The sequence below is a fragment of the Hibiscus syriacus genome, unplaced genomic scaffold (assembly GCF_006381635.1).
Source record: "Hibiscus syriacus cultivar Baekdansim isolate YM2019G1 unplaced genomic scaffold, ASM638163v2 tig00110264_pilon, whole genome shotgun sequence".
NCBI lineage: Eukaryota > Viridiplantae > Streptophyta > Magnoliopsida > Malvales > Malvaceae > Hibiscus > Hibiscus syriacus.
Window position 1 is genome coordinate 853,705 of NW_024062653.1, and position 6,238 is coordinate 859,942.

Sequence of the window (6,238 nt, forward strand, 5' to 3'; positions counted from 1 at the left end):
GCGACCTCATTCCTCGCCCGGATGCCATGTCGACCTACCCCATATGGCCCATGCAAAACACACAGGTCGTACGGATGCCATGGTGAACGCATGTGAAGCTTCATTCTCTCACCACAGGTCGTATAGATGTCATGGCGACATCCTTCCTCCCCTGGAGCACTTGGCAACCAACGGTGGGCACTATAGTATTTGCTCTATCTCAGCAATTAATATAGAGAGTACATTATCTCGTGAATTAAAGTTTTCAACAACATTATCTCGTGGGTTGTGCCATTTAATAACTAAATTAATCATTTAAATATTAGTAACATCGTATGTACGTTTAGAAAACTTCCATCAATTTCCCAAAATAAACCTTATGGATGCTGGTATTTACAAATATTCCAGCAGTAACACCATCATGTTCTTGAACTGTACGGACTCGATACTCCGTTCTCCGTTGGACTGTTCCGCCACGGGATTGTGCTACGTGTACGTCAACGAGACTTCAAGAGTGAATGCTTGTGAGGCTGCGCCGATCTGTTGTACGTTAAAAGCCGGCGGGAGTGCGACGGCGTATGCCATTCGGGCGAGGGAAACTGGGTGTAGGGCTTACACTAGCTTTGTTAACTTGCAAATGAATTTGCCGGTGAACAGGTGGCCTGAACCGGGGATGGAATTCCAGTGGGTTTCGCCGCCTGAACCAATATGCGGTAACCAAGTGGACTGTGATGGGAACTCCACTTGTGGACCCGACCCGAATTCAAATGTGTTCTGGAGTTGTTTATGCAATTCCGGGTTGTTTTGGAATCCGATTAAAGGGGTTTGCGCTGCGAGTGGGCTTGGTTTAATTTGATTGGGCTATTATTGATTTAAGGGTAAAGTACACAAATGGTCCTCTTATTATAGGGTGCTGCTTTATTAAGTACATCGACTATTAAAAGTTACAAAATGGTCTTCCGACTATAAAGTGTTGCTTTGTTGAGTCTCTTAACTATTAAAAGTTACAAAATGGTCACCCGACTATTCATTATGTTCCAAACTTGCCATTTTTCTTTAAAAAAATTGGTGGTTGCCTAAGTTATACGTTAACATGATGATTGAGATATGATAATTGTTTAATATTCTTATATCATATTTTATCATATTATAATAAACAAGTTGACGTTTAGCTTAGAATATCATTAATTTTTTAATGGAGAAAGACGAATTTGGAATATAATGAATAGTCGGATGACCATTTTGTAACTTTTAATAGTCAATGGACTCAACAAAGCAACACTCTATAGTCAGAGGATAATTTTGTAACTTTTAATAGTTGAGAGACTTAATAAAGTAGTATCCTATAGTCAATGGACCATTTATATACTTTACCCTTGATTTAATTCAACAATTCAATTTTATTGAAAAATTAGAAAACCTAAATTAATAAAACAATGAAAATGCTCTAACAAATTTTTTTCCCCAATTTTAACAATGTCTTTTCATTTTGGATACAATCTATTAGAATTTTTTTATTTATATTTAAATAACCTTTCTGACTGTTAACTTAATTAATTAAGATTATAATAATAATATCACTATATCATGAAATTTGAAACAAACATTAATTTTTTATTTATATTTTAATGAATAAGTTTTCATATTGGCTTCTTTTTCTTTTTTGTATTATTGGTTACTTTACTTCTAATTGCGAGTTAACTCTTAGATTGCTTCCGATTTAAGTTAATTTTTCATTTAAATTCAAGTCAATTTTGATTTAAATCGATTTATTTCAAATTTTAAATCAAATTTAAGTTTATATCAGATCTCAAGTCAAATAAATCAATTCGAATAGTTAGGTACGAACCTAGTGATTTAATGTATGATACTAGGAGAAATTTAAGCCTTTGAATCGATCACCTTCAAAACTTATCAATTGGCATAAATCAAGAACATAACACAAAAACTATCCAGGAACCAGAAATTCAACTAAAATAAGTAGAACACAGTCATGCAGGAACATAAAATTTGAAAGAAAATAAAACGGGGAAAACGGCCAAAATCTGCACTTTCAGACAGTTGAATGCAACTGTTGACAATTTTAGAGAGAACACGCTAAACCCCATGAAGATGATAATCTTTCTAGTTTGTTCTTGGGGTCGCCCACTCGACTCGAAGGATGAGATTGTCGTAACCATATCCGTTCAACTTGTTAATAGCTCTCTGGGCATCCTCTCTGTTCACAAAGTTCACGAAACCAAACCCTCTACTTGTGCCCGTCTTTTGATCCATTGCAACATACACGCGAGTCACAGCACCGAATGGTCGGAAAAGTTCATGCAAGTCGGGCTCCCGGGTGTCCTCAGATAAGTTGGTTACCCTCACAGAGTTTTCATCGTTCCTACGTCTCATATCCGATCCAGTAGTTCTTTCTGCACCAGCTCTCATGCTTGGTGGGACATAGGCTCCCTTTCCAGCTCCGGGAGTAGCCACAGAGGCTTCGGATGCTGCAGGTTTCTCGACAAAGTTTCGACTGGAGCAGCAAGATCCTTGTAAGGACATTTGGAAGTCCAGTGATCACCTTTCTTGCCACATGTACGGCACACCATAAGCACGGCACCTCCTTTGCTAAGCTGAGCCAAGCTGTCCCCTGCAACCTTCATTTCTTCCTGTTTGGTACCTGCAAACAATTCGATATTCCAAAGGTTTTTACATCCAAAAAGAAAAAGGGATAAAGACCCAAATTTTTGCAAGTTCTTGTTCCATAATCATAGATACAAACAAACTCGCAGATTTTAGAAAACAAATGTTTTTGGATGTTAAAAGAAATCAATTTCTTGGCACGATTCAACAATCAAAGATGCAAATGCAATAGGCAGCCCCATGACCATTCCACTTTAAATGACAGCCATTTGAAATACAAAACCGAAACGAAATATACAAGCATTAATTTTAAACAAAGAATCAAGTAATCGAACAAAAACAGGGGTGAAATTTTGGCGACGAATGTAGTTAATGGCTCAAAAAGTGAAAAATGTAGAGTTTCATTTCACTGTGTAGAAAGGCCATGAACAATTACTATTGGTGGCTTACTGACCATTCACACAAATCAACAGCCACAACGGCCAATATGTAACTGGCTAATTAACCACCATAACCAAACGATTCGAATCAAGCTCGCTTTAACAGTTACTTTTACAAATTGCTAGCAATCTTCTCGAAAGATGCCAAATAGACATAAAAGATGACAATTGACTGATAATGAATAAAACGACTGCATTGAAACACGATATCTATCATTGTTATTCCATATAAAGATGGATCATGCATTACATTATCCAATAAGATCACAATTCTGGTTTTAATTCTTCAAGAATGATAATTACTCAGCGCCAATTCCAACAAAATTGTTCCACAAGTTAAATCACAATTTTCTTTAGCCAATTAATATCCAAATGCAATTTAAAAACAATCAAATCCAAATAGAAGAAACATAACAACACTCGAACTTAAATAAAATAAAATTCACAAAAATCAATCCAAAACAGAAGAATTTTAATAATTATTAGATCCAAATAGAAGATATTTAACAATAATAAAACCCGGGTATGAGAAATTTAGCAACAATCAAGCATAATAGTCTAACACTTCAAACATTATATATTCAATTTAATCAAATCTAAAATAAACCACACAAAACCAATAAAATTTGATAAAAAAAAGAGTAATTAGAATTGAACCAGGGGCTCTAGGCCGTTCGAGAAGGATCTCTTCAGTTGAAACCATAGTGAGACGACTCCCAACATCTTCACGCACCGCATCGCCGAACTTCTCCCAATTCCTCCTCTCCAACGCCCGTTTACTCAAACGGGCCTTCGCCAGCTTTCGGACTCGGGTCGTCGTAGTTATTTTGACCTTATTACCTTCTTCGTTAAACTTGTATTCGATCACCTTTTTGATCCCGTTTTCGTCGGGGCCGATAACTTCCTTGGGTGGCAACAAGAAGTCGAGATCGTCGTCTTCCTCTAGCTCTCCCCAACGGAGCTTGCTAGGTTCGTTTTTGTCGATCGCCATAATTAGGTTTCGCGGGAACTTAGAGGGAGGCGCATAGGCTATTTAGATTAGACGAGTAGGGAAAGTTCGAGATGCGAGGGTTTTTGCTACTTTAGATGCTTGCTACGACTTACGACGTCGTTGCTTTCCTCTCATAATTATGAGTAAACAATTTTTAGGTTAACTGTTTTCTTTTGAATAAATTATTTAGAGGAAATTACGTATACTTAGTACGTAAATTATTAATTTTAGTTAGCAACTAAACTTTTAATTTTTTTAATATAATATTTAAAATTTAGTTTTTTGTTTTATTGTAGTAAATTCGTTCAAAATTTAATGTTAATTTTTTATAAAAAAAAATTGAAAGTTTAGGTGCTAAAATTGATCAAAATAGATAGTTTAGGTACCAGAAGCGTTAAGTTTTAACAGCGGATACTAAAATGAAACAAAAACTAAACTTTAGATATGATTTTAAAAAAATTAAAAATTTAAGTATTAAACGGAAAAAAATGATAATTTAAGTACTAAACATAATTTACCTAATTTTTTATTAACCAAGTAGAGAAATTACTACATTATTACAATGAACAAGGGCACATGTAAAACTTTAGGAGATACTCTACATTATACAAAGTCTAATATTTACACGATAGCAATTTATACACTTATTGCTAGTTTTAATAGTATCTATATTCTTTATAGTCAACAGTCTCATCAATAATTCGAATCTTCCCTTAAACGGTCGAAAATTCTTGTTCTATCAAACACAATACACGAGAGCACTTCATGTATATTCTAAAATAAAAATCAGCAGAAACTTTCCCTTCAAATGATTTATCATTCCCAAAAAACTTTATCACCAACAACACTTAAATCTTGATCATTCCCAAAAAACCTTATACATATTTGATTTATCATTCTTACCACAAACATAGGCAGAATAAGTTACCTACACTGAAAGTTTGATCATTGTTCTAACTTAATCTTAATCTTTTCCAATAAGGGTTGATAGTCATTCTCTATATGCTTATGGATCATAAGAGGAACCCTAAGTACCTAACAGGAAGTCGACCAAACTTAAAACCGAAAATATTTGAATAGTTTCCATCTGACATAAAAGATTTAGAAAAAAACAAATCACTCTTTTTAACATTTAACTTTAGACCTAACGGTTTTTTATTTAATTATTCAAATATATTTGGACTTATTTTTTTATTATCCGTCTAATATTTTTTTCCTCAAACCTTAATATATATATATATAAGGGTTAGGATCCACTTACACCTAGTGTAAAATTTTTAATTTTACACCTTTTTATGAACGTTAGATGAATGAAAATCAAATATTGAGATTAACTCATTGTTTTTTTCCAATGAATATCTTATTATTTCCTACTATTAATCTTAGCCTTCGATTTTCTCTTATCCAATGATCCTAAAAAGATGTAAAACATTTTAGTTTTACATTTTGTAATTGAATCCCGTGTGAGATAAACATAGAATCAACAGAAACAAAAGAAAATGAATAAGAGAGTAAAGAATTAACAAAAACTAAAGCAAGAAGAGATTAGAGAGAAATCTCTCCTAACTGTTTGCGAGTATTATTTTGCAACTAACAGAGTCTTAAACCTGTCAACAGTTCCATCAGGTTTCCTTTCCACCTTAAATAACCACTTACACCCTACAGGTTTACGAGTGGGTGGTAAAGTTTGTAACTCCCGGGTTTGATATTTACGAGAGCAACATACTCATTCTGAACAGTCTCCTTCCAAAATAGATGTTGCAGAGCCTCATAAACATCAACCGGCTCTTGAAAATCTTTTTTAGCAAGCAAAACTTTTGGATTAGTGATCCCATCTTTTCCACATGTAATCATAGTATGATTATTCTGAAACAAATGAGGAACGAGGGATGAGATGGTGGGTGGAATGGAGGATGTAGTGTATGATGGTTGAAGTGAATGATGGAATGATTGATGAGGTGAGGAAGTTGTGAAAGGTGATGATGAAATGTGAGGCATGGTAGGAGAAGTTGAGTGAGGTGAATGATGAATTGTTGATGGAACAAATTGTGACAAAAGTGGAGATGGACTAGGAATGAATAATGTGATGATGATGGAGTTGAAGTGGATAATGGAGATCGATGAATGAGTGGCAATGAACCAAAAGATGATTGACGTGAGTGGGAAGATGATGATAGTGAGGCAACATATGGAGGTTGAGGAG

The 6,238-nt window shown here is 34.7% G+C and overlaps 1 pseudogene; it reads right to left on the reverse strand.

Moving 5' to 3' along the window:
• Positions 1-1,928: 1,928 nt before the first annotated feature.
• On the reverse strand, positions 1,929-4,111 carry LOC120115406 (annotated as a pseudogene).
• Positions 4,112-6,238: the final 2,127 nt, after the last annotated feature.